This window comes from Sus scrofa, chromosome 2 (assembly GCF_000003025.6).
Source record: "Sus scrofa isolate TJ Tabasco breed Duroc chromosome 2, Sscrofa11.1, whole genome shotgun sequence".
NCBI classification, from domain to species: Eukaryota; Metazoa; Chordata; class Mammalia; order Artiodactyla; family Suidae; genus Sus; species Sus scrofa.
Genome location: NC_010444.4, coordinates 44,708,460 through 44,725,203, shown reverse-complemented (window position 1 = coordinate 44,725,203; position 16,744 = coordinate 44,708,460). Strand labels below are relative to the sequence as shown.

The window sequence follows — 16,744 nt, the reverse complement described above, 5'->3', positions numbered from 1 at the left end:
ATATAAAATTCAAAATATCAAATCCCTGTTCAAAGAAGACTTCTCAGTTTGGGTCTTAAACTGAAAAGACTCTTCCCCAGGCTGAACTTAATGAAGCCTAACACCAAAAAGAAAAGCTGCTTCTGGCATTCTAGGCCTTCCGCACATCCAGATGGCCTGTCTGTAGCTTAGCCAGAACCAAACCCTTCCTGCTGCTGGCCTTGGATGACAGCCCCAGGCTACACCAGCTTCCATACTCTTTTAACTCTTCAGTGTCCAAGGTTTTTAAGAGGAGATGGATCTTTCACTGTGAATTTGGCTGAAAGGGTAAATCAAGTTTTAAACTTGAAGTTTAGTTTATAAAATTTTTATCCACATCCCCTTCCTCCACCCCTCCCATAGACTCCCTCCCACAGTAGCTCAGTCAGCCAATTGGCATCAGAGGGGCACCGTTTTGGAAGGGAGTGTGTGTGGGCAGCCTGCAGGTGAGGACAGGGCTGCCAAGGCAGACCATGCGGTTTGTCCTGTGCCTACACCCAATACCTGACTTGTGCCTTTCCAGAGCATTTGTATACACACAGCAGTCCTGCTGTTTAGGGTGTGGGTAATTTCAAAAAGTATTTTTTTAAAATAACTCGTTCACAAAACTTAAGTTCAGCAAATAAGAGTACATAAATGGGAGATATAAAATGACCATGCATGAATTTAAGTGAGATCTTTGAAGTAGCTGTGCCAGAAAAACAAAACCTACTCTGTTTTTTAAAAGTATCCTTGGAAATCTTACTAGTGGCAGCCATTGTTTTCAACTTGGATTTTCAAAGGTTTGTTTATATGTAGGAATTTCACCAGAAGGTAATACACAAAGCAAACTTCACGCTCTAAGGCAGAATTTCCCTATGGATTTGTTCTTCTCCACATAGAGAGGTGTTATTAACTTATAGTAGGAGTGCTTCTCAGTTGATCAGAATAGATATTTTCAGATGAAAGCCCACATATTTTTTTTCTTTGCTTTTTAGGGCCGCACCTGTGGCATATGGAAGTCCCCAGGCTAGAGGTCAAATTGGAGCCACAACTGCTGGCCTACGCCACAGCCACAGCCACAGCCACAGCAACACCAGATCATTTAACCCACTGTGTAAGGCCAGGGATCGAACCCATATCTTCATGGATACTAGTTCAGTTCGTTTCCGCTGAGCCACAATGGGAACACCTCCTTGTTTTTGAATCTTGTTTCTTAGTTCTGTGTTCACTGTAATTTATTATTATTATTATTATTATTATTATTATTATTATGCCTGTTGCCAAGCTATTCCACTTTCCACAGAGTTGATTAGAGATTGAGAAACCCAGACCAACATAAAGTCCTGGTTTCCAGGTCAGACTACATGAACATAGATTGAAAAAAAGAAAAAAAACAGCAAAAGTGCTAACTTTTCCAACAGTCTTAAAGAAAACAAGATGAACAAAAATTCCAAGAAGGAGCCTAGAGCGTAGAGAATGAAATTTAAAAACGGGAACCCACAGAAGAAAGAATGGAAGGATAAAAAAACTGTCTCGTACTGAGATGAAAATAAAGTATATAAAAGAGAAAATAAAAATAGATTGTATATATCTATTGCTTTGCAGTGTTTGGCCTGGGGTGTTGGGTAGCTGCTCCAAGCAGCAGAACCTCTCAACAACTGACATAAAAGGGCACCCAGGCACCTGCTTCCCATTTGTGGCTTCAGAACTGAAACCCCTCCCTTGACCCTCTCCATCCACCTAGCTCTGTTCAGATCTTCACTCCCCTGGCTTCAGCTTTACTGCTTGCTTCTCAGCATTTGCCTGGCTCTCAAATGCACAAGGTTGTCTTCTGGGCCGTGAACTTGTCTCTTTGCAACTTAGATGATGAAAACTGGGACTCATCATCCAGCTATATTTTCTCAGGCCACTTTGGGCAATATTTTCCCCTATTGGACCTAGTCCTCAAGATTCTTCCTTCTGTAAAAAGCACAATGAACTAAACAGACATTTGGGAAAGATTTAGCCTCAGGGGAGATAAAATATCACTTCTGCTTCAATGCACATTTCCAGAAAATAGGCTGAGATCATCTAAATGCAGAAGGTGCAAAATGATCCATCATAAATGTCTATTTTTTCAGTTTTACATATACCATGTTACTAATAACTGTTGGATTTCAGTGGGATTTTCACAGAATGATAAAATACTACTTCCACCAGAAAGTAAATGTGAGGAAAAAATTCATGAAAGAAAAAAAGGAACTAACATATAGGGTTAAATGTCAACTTTTCCTCTTAAAAATCTGAAGAAAAGTCCAATTAAAGGAAAATATAGTTTTAGAATAAGTCATCTAATGTTGATTTAATGCTTTTTTTTTAATGTGCATTTTATTTGTGAGAAAAGAATTTTACTTCTGCTTTCATTCTGAGGAGGGGGACAAAAACTCGGGTGCATCATTCCTGTGTCCTAGTCAGAAGAAAATTGTTGGTATGAGAAATGTTAAAAAACTATTAAAAATAGTAATTTTCTGGAGTTCCCGTCGTGGCGCAGTGGTTGACGAATCCGACTAGGAACCATGAGGTTGCGGGTTCGGTCCCTGCCCTTGCTCAGCGGGTTTATGATCCGGCATTGCCGTGAGCTGTGGTGTAGGTCGCAGACACGGCTCGGATCCCGCGTTGCTGTGGCTCTGGCGTAGGCCGGTGGCTACAGCTCCGATTCGACCCTAGCCTGGGAATCTCCATATGCCGCGGGAGCGGCCCAAGAAATAGCAACAACAACAACAACAAAAGACAAAAAGACAAAAAAAAAAAAAAAAGTAATTTTCTTCCCTAATTAGACTGTGGTGTTTTTCACTACTTTCCCCACTTCACCGTGAGAGTATGTATAAAAAAAGGCATCCTTGCATACAACCCTTTGACCAGATTTCACAACTCCTGTTCTATGCTAATAAGAAATCTTTACTTAGTTTCAGTCTTTCCAAATAAGCTGAAATTTTGGACACAGCAAATACCAGCTTAGTCCTCTCTATCCTCTGGTCCTTGACCCCTGGCTAAAACCTGGCTTGGTCTGTTCCTTTAAAAAGGTGAAGCTAGACCCTGTTTTTCCAGAGCACTTTTATCTTAATGCAGGGCCACACAAAACTGTGGGGAGCTCCACTCAGGCCCAGGGGGAAGATAGACTGGCTGCCATCCAGTTTAGCTGGCTCAAGAGAGGTCAGTTTCCTTGTCCTCTCAATAGACTGTCCCTTCTGTGCTGACCTTTAACTAACTGGCAGGGCTCTCAAGCTCTGACACTGCTTCCTCTCTGCCCACACTCTTCTTCCCCACATGTACGTCCTTCTTAAAAGAGGGAAGAGCCTGAGAAGAAGGTGCTGGGAAGAGGAAAAGTGAAGTCCTGACTTTCAAACCCCTAAGGGTTTTCCCCCTTCTTGATTCATTTAAAAGTATATCAAGACAAAGCATGCAAAATTTGCAAAAACATTGAGAATTTAGTGTGGTCTATGCCTCAGGGTAGATAGCTTACAAATCTCAGGAGAATATTCTAGCTCTTCTATAAATATCTCATTGTTTATTTGTTGATTTTTATGGCCTTGCCCCTGATGTGCAGAAGTTCCCTGGGCCAGGGATTGAACCTGCACCACAGCAATGACCCGAGCCACAGCAATGACAATGCTAGATCCTTAACCCACTAAGTCACCAGGGAACCCATCTCGTAGTCTTTTTTTTTTTTTTTTTGCTTTTCAGGGCTGCACTTGTAGTATATGGAAGTTCCCAGACTAGGGGTCAAATCAGTGCTGCAGCTGCTGGCCTACACACAGTCCCAGCAATGCCAGATCCGAGCCACGTCTGCAACCTATACCACAGCTCATGGCAGCACCTTAACCCACTGAGTGAGGCCGGAGATCGAACCTACATCCTCATGGATCCTAGTCAGGTTTGTTAACCACTGAGCTGTGGAGTGAACTCCTCTCATAGTCTTTGTAATGGAACTTTTTGCAAACAGTTTGCTTTCTTTTTATAATTAGTGTGATCAGTAGTTTCATTGTGTAGAAATAGATTCCAAGAAAAATTACAATGCCTATAAACAGTGATCAAATCGCTTAAAGATGCTAAAGACATTAAAAATGCAAATGATCTGGAGGTTAAGCATCCAGAATTGTCACTGCTGTGGCTGTGGTTACAGCTGTGGTGAGAATTCAGTCCCTGGCCTGGGAATTTCCACATGCCACAGGTGGGACTAAAAGAAATAGAAAAAAATGGAAATGATTTATCTCTTAATCATTTAATTAATTTTGAAAGCGAGCCAACCAACATATACTTAAAAACCCTCTGTACCATGCTTAAAATTTTTTTTAAAAGTAAAGAATATGCAGTAACAATTGTAAAATTTCGAAGTGTATTTAGGAGTTCTCTTGTGGCACAGCAGGTTAAGGATCTGGTGTTATCACTGCAGTGGCTTGGTTGCTGCTATGGCACAGGTTTGAATCCTGGCCTGGGAACTTCCACACGCTGTGGGCATGGCCAAATAAAAGAAAATAGTACCTTTACAATTATAAAAACAAAGATTTGATTGTATTTTCCTGATTTTTTGTCCCTTTTAGTGATGGTGCCTCAGTGGCATGTATGGCATCTCTCCTCCTGCTAACTTGGTACCAAAGAAACCCTCCCTCATTTGAGGGTATTTAGAACCCTTTCCTCTAGCCCATTCTATTTACCCTCCAAAAGCTGGCATTCAGCTGAAACCAGAGGGGAAAAAAGTCTTTTCTCAGTTTACTGGCAGCGTGTTGAAGGCAATTGACCACTTTTCAGTAGAAAACATTTCCTTCCCCTATTATGTCACCTCTGCCCCTTAAAACACTTTACAGAGCTCTGGCTGAGCCCTCTCATGATTGCCAGACAGTGGCTTCCTTTAAAAAAACTTAGAAGCAGCTGGTGTCATACATAGACATTTTCTTTAAAGAAGAATTATTGGAGTTCCCGTCATGGCACAGTGGAAACGAATCTGACTAAGAACTATGAGGTTGCAGGTTTGATCCCTGGCCTTGCTTGGTGGGTTAAGGATCTAGCGTTGCTGTGAGCTGTCATGTAGGTGGCAGATGTGGCTTGGATCCAGCATTGCTGTGGCTATGGTATAGGCCGACAGCTGTAGCTCCGATTAGACTCTTAGCCTGGAAACCTCCATATGCCATGGGTGTGGCCCTAAAAAGCAAAAAAAAAAAGAATGATTGATCCCCACCCATAATGTATGCACAGTAAAGAGCATCATAGAACTGGAAAAGAGCTTCCCAATTCAATCCTACCCATGAATTTTACTGTACCATGGACCACCTTGTCAGTCTGGTGAAGCTTGTAAATTCCTTCTCAGAATAATGCTTTTAAGAGCATAAAATAAAGTACTTGAGGCTGGATACCTTCCTTACATCATGAACAAAAATGAATTCAAAATGGATCAAAAACCATAAAAAAATGCAAGAGCCAAAACAATACAAACAATTTTTAGAAGAAAACCTAAGAGTATACCTTATGACTGTAGCTTAGGCAGTAGTTTCTTTTGACTTTTTAAAAATAGCTTTAGTGACATATAATTCATATGCCAAAGAATTCATCTATTTAAGTATGTAAAGTTTTAGTACATTTACAGAGTCGTGCAACCATCACCATGATCTAATTTTAGAACCTAACTTATGTTTTGTTTTTTTAAATAATAAGGGTTCACATACAGAGATTTGTTCACATATAGAGATGATCGAACAATGGCTAGGGTATGGATTTTTCTGTCTCTCTGTTCTGCCATTATTGCTTTTTTCCTCAAGAAAAAAAAAGCTTTATTAGATTAAGCCATATACTATATAATTCACTCATTTAAAGTATGCAATTCAAGGAGCTCCCATTGTGGCTCCATGGGTTAAGAACCTAACTACTATCCGTGAGGATGAGGGTTCAATCCCTGGCCTCACTCAGTGGGTTAAGGATCCAGTGTTGCTGCAAGCTGTGGTGTAGGTTGCAAAAGTGACTTGGATCTGGCGGTGCTGTGGCTGTGGCATAGGCCAGCAGTTGCAGCACTGATTTGACCCCTAGCCTGGGAACTTCCATATGCCGCGGGTGTGGCCATAAAAAGAAAAGGAAAAAAAAGTGTACAATGCAATAGTTTTTGGTATATTCAGAGCTGTACATTCATCACCTAGGCAATAGTTGTACTGTAGTACAGTAAAATTTAAAATTTTAGTGCTGCAGATAATACTATAAAGTCAGTGAAAAGGCAGCCCAAAGAATGGAAGAAAATATTTACAAATCATACATCTGGTAAGGAACTTGTATCCAGAATATATAAAGAACTCTTACAGCTCAATAATTAAATGACCCAATTAAAAAATGGGCAGACTCTCTGAATAGACATTTATCCAAAGAGGACATACCATGACCCATAACCCATAGACATGTGAGAAAATACTCAGCATCATTAACCATTAGGGAAATGTAAATCAAAACCACAGTGAGATACCATTTCATATTCACTAGGATGGCTATAATCAAAGACACACACTAACAAGAGTTAGAGAGAATTCTGAGAAATAAGAACCCTCAAACATATATCCACATAAACATTCGCACATGAATACTCATGGCATTTCAGCTATTATTCATATTATCTGAAAAGTGGAAACACCCTAAATGTCCATCAATATGAATAAAATCCATGCAATGAAATATTAGATGGCAACAAAAAGAAATGAGGTTCCCTGGTGGCCTAGCAGGTTAGGGATTTGGCATTGTGGCTCTGGTTACAGCTGTGCGAGGGTTGGATCCTTGGCCCAGGGGAACTTCCACATGCCAAGGCCCCCCCCCCGCCCCCCGCAAAAAAGAAATGAGATCCTAGGGTTGGGGGATAGAGAGGAACAGAGTAGGGAGTACTACTAAGGAGTATGTGTTTCTTCTTGTGGTGATGAAAATGTTCTAAACTTAGATTATAGTGATGGTTGTATAATTCTGTGACTATATTAAAGCCTTTGAACTGTACACTTTAAATGGGGGAATTTTATGTTATATGAATCATATCTCAAAGATACTTAAGAAAAATGAAATGCATAGAAATCCAAAGGACACCAATTCTATTGAAATGTAGTTATTAGAATATTAAAAAACAAATATGTGATGTAGTAATAAATGTACTTCTTTACTAATATGTTAAAAATAAGATGCAATCACAGCAAGTCTATTTGGTACCATAATTTTGAAGTAGTGATGAATAGATATGGTATTTTGAGCTAATAGCAACAAACGTAAAAGCAATAAGAAAATGACTTCTCTTAGTGAAATATCATAAGTACTGCTAAGACTCTGTGGTTTCTTATGTGCATTAATAATCAAAAGACTGCATGGTTAATTTAAGCCTGCAAATGGGAGGAACTGAAAGACCTGGCAGAATTAGGAGAGATCTTGAAGGAAATGCTAGATTTCATTTAGAGGCCAATGAAAATAATGATGTAATTTTTTTCCCCTTTTAAATTCACACCCTCAATTCTGTCTGTAGACATCCTGGGGATCCATCAAGAGAGTTAGTGAGAAAGCTGGTTTAAAATCCACTCCTCCTGACTTAGTCCAGTTCTTTATCTAATTCTACTCTTTTTTTTCTCTCTCCTAATAAAGGGAATTAGGTAGAAGAGAGCAAGTTTTATTTAAACTGCTAGAGTGAGTCAGTTCTTTTTTTTTTATATTCCATAATTATTTTTAATTACAACAATAATAAAAACTCCATTAATGAAGCAAATCTTGTTAGAAACTAATTAATAAAACTTGGTAGAATTCAAATTGGAAAGAGTTTGAATTGACAATTCTGAGTGCATAGTGGTAAGAAACTATCTATCATACAGTAATTAAAGAACATTTTAAATCTTACCCTTCAGTTGTATCTTCATAGCTCTTTTATAATTGTAGGTAACTAGCTAGTTAACTAATTCCAAAGCAAATATAGTCATCACTGTATACAATTTTCTTTTCATGTTCAATAATATCTAGTGATTGGTTTGCATGGTTTAGGAAGAATGCCTGTTCTTTAAATTTTTTTTTTTTACAAAATAAAATACATATATTTAAACACAATTACATTCACAGATTATTATATCATGGATCTTAAACATATTAAGCGACTCCCTTTGGAGAAGTGGAATGGAAAATATGCTGAGACAAATAGGAAGTTTATTCTATACTTTATCCCATTTTGTATGGCTTTCATCTTCACTATTCAGTATTATCTATTACATTTCAATTTTTCTTTAAAAATTAGCATTATATTAAAATTGTGTGTATTATGCAACTAAAATTTATAAAGAAGAAAGCCTTATATACCATTAAATATTTTATATAGCATAATAAAAAGAATAACTTAACTGGTAAGAATAACAAAAATAATACATCCTCTGAAAATAAGTAAAATATAAAATGCATAAGTTGGTTAAAAAACAGTGTTGCTATATAAATATGTCCTCACAATTTGTTACATCTCATTGAGTCAGTTCTAAAAAGAGAGGGCTCTAAGTGTTGCTGGTATGAAAGTTCCTAAAGAATAAAAAGGACTTTATTATTTTCTTGGGCCACACCCAAATGTTCTGTTCTGGGGTCAGGCATTGAACCTGTGCCACAGCAGTAACCTGAGTGATAACTGCCAATCCTTAACCTACTGAGCCACCAGGGAATTCCAAGAATAAAAAGGATTTTAACTATGACTCTCTTCTTCCTATTCCATCCCTGCCTCACCTCTACAACCACCATCACCCAGACAACTATATATACCACCACTACCGAAAATATTAGTATGTGCCTCCTTTTCAATAAAAGACATTGATTTAGAAAAATAATTATAGGAGTTCCCGTCGTGGCTCAGCGGTTAACGAATCTGACTACGAACCATGAGTTTGTGGGTTCCATCCCTGGCCTCGCTCAGTGGGTTAAGGATCTGGCATTGCCATGAGCTGTGGTGTAGGTCGCAGATGTGGCTTGGATCCTGTGTTGCTATGGCTCTGGCATAGGCCGGTGCTACAGCTCCAATTCAACCCCTAGCCTAGGAACGTCCATATGCCGTGGCAGCAGCCCAAGAAATGGCAAAAAGACAAAAAAAAAAAAAAAATTATAGTTTAAAGCTCTAATGGAATTTGATGTTTTCTCAAGAAGGAGTATTTTTAAGAATTTGTTTTGAATGCATGGTGAGGCAGACAAACTGCTAGCAGAGACTGAATTCATTGAAAATAGAGAGAGGTAATTGAGCTCAAATCACTGATTTTAGGTTTTGTAGAAATTGTGCCACTTTTCAATTTAGAGGGGAGTTTATTGGAACATGTTATCTTAAGAAATAGCTGCTGTTGGAGTTCCATTGTGGCTCCCTGGAAACAAATCTGACTAGTATCCATGAGGATGCAGGTTCGATCCCTGGCTTTGCTCAGTGGGTTAAGGATCCGGCATTGCTGTGAGCTCTGGTGTAGGTCGCAGACATGGATCTGATCTGGCGTTGCTGTAGCTGTGGCACAGGCCATCGGCTGCAGCTCTGATTCGACCCCTAGCTTGGGAACCTCCTAAAAAAAAAAAAAAAAGAAAGAAAGAAATAGCTGCTGTTATATACATGTGGGCCCTAAGAAGTAGAAAGGAGAAAAATAGAGACAATCAAGCTGTTTGCCTTCATCATATTCAAGGTAACAATAAATACTGGTTGATTCCATATGTACACACAAATTGAGTAAGTTTCCAAAATGAGAAGAGAATGTGTGACATTCCCCATTATTTGAAACCTGGAACAAGGAGGTTTTGGGGTTCTAACCTTAATTGTGCCTTCTTTCCAAATCATCTCCACCATGTAATACAGTACTGCCTGATAGAGTAGTAGAACCTGGACCCTGGTTTGGGATTGGGCATTAAGACTGGTGTTCACTTAAGTATTGGAACTTACTAACAAGTTTGATAAATCGCAATCATACTGTTAGCACAGGTTCATATGCCCAATTCTCAATGAGACCAAACAGACCTAAACCTCAGAGTTTGGAGCAGAGATATTTATTGGAGGGCCATACAAGGAGGTAGGTGGCTCATGCCCTCCCAAACCCCAAACTCCTTGAAGGGGTTTCAACAAGTGATTTTTAAGAGCCAGGTGAGGGAAGGGAGTTGCAAGGTATGTGATCAGTTTGTGCATAATTTTCTGATTGGCTGATGGTGATAGGGCAGTGTCACAGGGATTAACACTATCAGTCCTTGGACTCAAGGAGGTTTGGGGGCTATGTGCTCATGGTCATCAAGGTGTTAACACCTTCCATTTGGTGGTGGTAGGGTCATATTTGTAAAACAACCCAGGAAATGTACATCAGATATGTCAGAGAGGAGCTAAAGCAGAGGATATGGGGGGAAGGGCCAGTGCCAGGAAGGCCCATAGGGTCCTGCTTGGTTAAAATATTTTCTAAATTTTTTAGAAAGGGACATGTTTTGACTATAGGGTTTTGTAATTCTTTCTGGCATCAAAAGTTCTCTGGGCAATATACTTTGTATACCAAAACACTGGAATGGAAAAGATAGGAATTTGGTTTTTGTTTGTTTATTTTTTTTGTTTGTTTGTTTCTGGCTGTTCCCACAGCATATGGAAGTTGCTGGGCCAGGGATTGAATCCAAGCCATAGCTGTGACCTACACCACAGGCCAGATCCTTAACCCACTATGTGGGGCCAGGGATTGAACCCATGTCACCACACAGACAATGCTGGATCCTTAACCCACTGTGCCACAGCAGAAACTCCAGGACAGGATATTTTAAATTGATGCTATTTGGAAAACCCAGGTTGAATGACCATCATAGTTACAGGCATCACAGATCAAGAGACTTGGAAGTGCAGTAAAAATAGATAGGAATTGAGAAGATCCAGAATAAGATCATCAGCCAGGATTCCAAATGATAGCAAGGTCATGAGGTTAGAATCCAGCAGTCAAGGTCCAGAGGTCCAGGTTCTCCTTCAGAGCAAGGATCAGGGCAAGCTACTGATCAAAAACCAATAGAGGAAAGGTAACCCGATGAATTAAAAGACTCTGGGGAGTGAGATTAGTTATCCAAGCTCCAGTAAGGGGCACTCTCCAGGGACTGATAGAGAACAAGTAGGTAAGACAGCCAAATTAAGACTTGGTAACAGAACCGCTCTTGTCTTGGGTCCAAAGACTTGCTGATTTTGATTGGAACAGAACTTAATCCCTGCAAAGCTAACCAGAACCTGCAAATGGAAGGAGGGGAGAGATGGGACAGAGGTTGGAGAGCATCAGCTGTTTTTGGTGGACAAGATCCTGAGAAATCACTTTATATACACACTTTTATCCTTTGATAATACTATTAATAGCAACAGTAATAATTATAGCTGTCATATGGCATTTAGATGTTACTGTAGTTACCACTTGACATGTTAATTTACTTAACCTTAACAATGTGCTTACTAAGTGGTACTAATATTATGTTCTTTGTTAAAAAGAGAAAAGTGAGGCACAGAAAAATTAAGTGATTCGTCCAAGGTCAAATAACTAGTGAGTGGTAAAGGTGGGATTGCTCTGGTTTCAGTCTTCCTCACTACTTCATAGCTCTCTTGGTGTGTGGGTAGTTGCACATATATTTGTGTATATATACCTATACACAGGGGTGGATGTGTGTACACATATCTCTATGTATATTTACACGTGTACACACACATGTAGAAACAGTGGTGTGCTGGAGCCAATTTGCAACTCTTCTCAACTCCACATTCAGTATCATTGTACTAGTAGCTTGAAATTGGTTATGGTGCGATTGCTTACAACAGGGAAGTGGCAAAGGCAAGAAGTCAGAACTTCATTTATTTGAAGGGCTGACTTAACAGCACACCACTGGGTGTACATATCGCATAGGTACACACATATATGAATAGGCATATATAACATATGTAATCAAAAACAAAAAATTTCCCTTATAAGCCACAAATATCTTAAAAATCCCCAAGTATAAAACAAAGTATAAAAATACTAAGTATAAGATCATGTAATAACTTTATTTTGAAATACTTTCCCTCACACCCAGCCTATACTGGTTAAAAAAAAAATCAAATAAAAAGAATATTTAGAAGATATTTGCTTATACAATGTTAAATGTCAATATAGGAAAAAATCCCTTGATAGGACTCTGTGAACAACATTATGTGATAGGTCTAGATCTATATTGCTAAAAGAAAACTACTCGGAAAAAACAAAAAACCAACTCTGATGTTTCTGTTTCACTTAGACTCACGACAGAATCAGCAGTGAAAAAGATACATTACAATGTCCATGCCTTTTAATGAAATGTGCCTTTGAGCTGCTGTTGAATTTTTTAATATGAAACTCATTGCTTGGGATCTGCACAACTTTTGTTGTTTAACTGAATAAAATCCTCCGGATGTGGATTAACTTCCTTTGCTCAATATTTATTATTGTTTCATCCACAATGAAATGGCAACTGTAAGCATTTTGATAAGTGGACTGAAAGGCTTCTAAATCTCCCTCTAGCCTCTTAGAATGAGCCCCATTATGTGCAGTAATCTGATTTTATAATTTCCGGCAGTGAAAACCAAACCTAAAGAGATGTTCTTGCCACCTCATATGACACGTAGGCAATAGCAGGCAGCTCTCCGGGTGCCCATGGATCCTTCTGGCCAAATGAGTGTCACAGAGTGTGTGCAAGGCTGGAGCTCTGGCCATGAGAACAAGAACAAATTTTGTAGTGATGCTCCAATTGTAGTAGGATGGAATCAGTAGGTAATGATAATAATACATGGGACTGGATCTTTTTTTTTTTTTGTCTGAGCAAAACAAAACATTTAATTATTCTAAGCCTTATGTTCCTCTAAGGCCTGGTGTTCTGTATTTAACAAAAATGTATCTTGGGTGAAATGGTCATCTGAACAGATTCTGAGCATAGTCTTTACTTGTAATCGTATTGAAAGGCAATGGAGACCATATGACTGCCCTCTGGGGCGATAACTGCATCTCTTCATCTCGAAGGATAGAACTGAACACAACTAGCTTATTATTATTATTTCAAGTTTACATAAATAAAAAAGGGTCGTTATGCCTGAGCTGGAGGAAAGCAAAGCTCAAATAAATATATTCATGTATTTCATAAATATTTCATGGGTTTCATAGTCAAGGGATCAAATCAAAATTAAACAGCACAACTTGATAGCAACATTATGTTAAGTTTTACTCCCAAACCTATTGAAGTAAACTTAAAAAAAACTTTATTTTTTCATATGCTGCTTTGGAATCCTAAAATTATACTGAAATTACTTCAGAAGCCATAACATGCTATAGCATATCCATTTATCTTGATAGAGAAAGCCATTACAGAAGTTCCTGTCATGGCTCAGTGGTTAACAAACCTGACTAGCATCCATGAGGATGTGGGTTCAATCCCTGGCCTCGATCAGTGGGTTAAGGATCCGGCGTTGCCTTGAGCTGTGGTGTAGGTCGCAGACTTGGCTCAGATTTTATGTTACTGTGGCTCTGGCATAGGCCAGGGGCTACAGATCTGATTCAACCCCTAGCCTGAGAACCTCCATATGCTGCCGGTACGGCCCAAAAAGGCAAAAAAAAAAAAAAAAAAAAAGAAGAAGCTATTACAAAATTATTCATGAGTCCAGTTGGCTAGTGCTTCTTCTAGCTTTATTGGACATAATGAATTGATTAAGATTGGGAAGATCTTATTAATAATGATGAGTACCTTGCATGTGCTATTTTAAGAAAACTAGGGAAACCTGGAACTAAAATGACACTGTAAATCAACTATATTTCAATAAAAAAAATTTTAAAAACTAGAGAAGAAAAAAATTTAAAAGAGAAAAAAAAACAAGCAAAGGATACTAGAGAATAAAAGGTAACTAAGCAGAGTTTGAGGGAGCTGGCTCAGTCTGAGTTTTTTCCTTGTTGCCATGGGTAATGTAACTTGTTAAACTTTTCATAGGAAAAATGACCTTGAAATCTGTTGTTATTATTATTATTAATTGTATCCTTATTTTCCTATTAAAAGAAAATAGGATAATAATTCTTGATGTACACAGAGATGCATAGGTGAGGAATTACCCAAAAGATTGCTTTAAAGCACTTTGCAAGTTCAGCGTACAATACTTTCACTGGGAGGTCCATTATTTCTCTACAAAGAGTAGGAGGAAATGCCATGGACTTTCCTGTCCTATGCTAGATTATTGCTACTATGTCTGAGGATTAGACATCTCAACACAGCACACATACAGTAATTCAGAAAGATATTATTACCCACCAAAATATAAATACTCAGGGACTTTTGCAGTGAGGCCATTCAATATCTTGACAGTGTATATTCAACCTTAAAAATCTGACTTCAGGGACATTATTATTGGATCATTTGCATCCAGAAGATTTCACCCATCATCATGCATGCTGCGTGTAACAACTAACTGTTCTTCAATGGTTGCAATTATGTAATTTTTTATTCTTTTTTGAGTGTACCCACAGCATATGGAAGTTCCTGGGCTAGGGGTTGAATGGAGCTACAGCTGCCACCCTACACCACAGTGACAGCATCGCCAGATTCGAGCCATGTCTGTGACCTACACCACAGCTTGCAGCCATGCCAGATTCTTAACCCACTGAGTGAGGCCAGGGATAGAACCTACATCCTTGCAGTCGGGTTCTTAATCTGCTGAGCTACAACAGAACTCTGCAATGATGTAATTTTAAGTTTATAATTATTTTTACATTGTTTAAGCTAATACCTTTGTTTAGATGTTTCTGATATTTAGAATCCCATATTGAAGATCTTCTGAAATACTTAGTTTTATATATACCACTCTCAGGATTTGGTGGGTACAGGAAGTCTAGTGCAAAAACAAAGAAATCATATGGCTCTTTGAAAATTCATTTTAAAGTCCCTATGCAATTGATTGAAACAGATGTATGAAAAATCATCCAGAAGAAACATGCATCCTAGGCCCACAGGACTGGCCTGTTACTTGATAGAAGAGATTATGGAGCATAGAGAAAGGAGAGTCTCCAGGACAAGTGTTGGTGGTGTTCATCCAAATGCTCCCCTAGGAGACAAAGTCCCAGACAAAGACCTCTGACTATTGCAACTCCACTGGCAAGGACACTCTCAACATGAACATGGATCCAGGGGATTATAGCCAAGAACTTCCAGTGTTTCCAGCTCCCTTAGCATGACATGAGTGAGTATCCCTGCTATGGGATTGATACATCAGGCTAGGACAGCCTGATCCCTTTACATATTGAATTATTATGATACCTCTGGTTCTGTTTCCAGGGTCATCAAAAAATAGTCTAATTAGAATCTTGAGAGTCTTCTTTAAAGAGGAAAGAATGGGCTAGCTATGTGGATGTGACTTGTTGCTGTGACATTTGTTGTTCACTACAAAATAATAAAATAGCTTTTCTGGTTCGATGTAGTTGTGGAAGAATGATTGTTAAAATATAATTTTATTTTGTTCTGCCTACATTTACCCCCACTTTTCAGGAGGTAATAAGGCTTTATAATTCTTTACCACAGGGATTTTAGCAGGACCAAAAGGAGAAGAGCTTCAATTTAGTGGGTTTTCCCATCCTCTGGAAAAGCTAAGCTAATTAATCAGATGCTTCTGAATGTCTAGAGGATGGTGAAAGAAAGGATCTTCGAGACATAAGAGGCTTCTCTAGGAGTTTCTCTGAGGTGAGAGGAGAGGGAGATGTCACAACCTGAGATGTAATACAGAAGACAAAATCATATGTAGTGCCCAGGGATGCTTGATCCTAGGCCCTGAAGACACCCCGAGTCCCAAGCATCACAAAAGCTGCAGTCACTCCCAGGAAAATGCTCCTGAGAGTACCCTTCAAACTGTGAAAGTGAGTATCAGGGCAGTAATCGGACCAGTGATGCCCTTGCAAGGAATTGCTTAGTTTGAAATTCCTCCAGGTTGTAGAATGTGGGTTTCGAGTTCAAAGTAAGTTGATTTAAAAAGCAGAAAGAAACTTAGCTTTTCTTGCAAATCTGTGTGTGGCTGAGATTACCATATTTGGCACATCAATACTGTGAGCTCAGTTAATGAGAATCTATGCTCAATCTAGAGGAAAATTAGGTTTTGAACTGAAAAGCAGAGGGTCTATGGTAAGAAATTCCATTCTATAAGGACTCTTGGAAGTGCTACCTGCCTTCTTGGAACAGTGAACACCTGTATCACCATGTTTTTCTCTAAACGCAAGTGCACACACAGATGCATATGCGCCCTACTCTTTAACTTCACTAATTTTTTTTTTTTTTTGATCTGTGTCCATGGCATGTGGAAGTTCCTGGGCCAGAGATCAGGTCCATGCCATAGCAGTGACAACCCCAGATCCTTAACCACTAGTCTACCATAGAACTCCCATTTCACTATTTTTTTGAAAGAAGCCCATTCTTAGATGAATTTCTACCAACCCTTTAAATGTTTAAATTATCATTTTAGATAATCTGTAAAGAAAGAGTTTGCTGAGTAAAGGTAACTTTAATCCCCAAATTAAGAATATTTTTTTTTTTTGGCCGTGCTGAGGCATATGGAATTTCCTGGGCCAAGGATTAAACCTGAGCCACTGCAGTGACACCACCAGACCCTTAAACTGCTGCACCACAAGGGAACTTCTAAGATTTTAAAATATGATTTACCTAATATTTTCATAGTATCTACTTTTTAAGACTTATTTTGAAATAATTATAAATTCATAGGAAATTGCAAACATAG

At 38.8% G+C, this 16,744-nt stretch overlaps 1 long non-coding RNA gene across 2 annotated transcripts in view; it reads left to right on the top strand.

Annotated features, from left to right (window-relative positions):
* Nucleotides 1-16,744, top strand: part of LOC106507279 — an 80,317-nt gene that overhangs the window by 14,826 nt on the left and 48,747 nt on the right. The window lies entirely within an intron of this gene.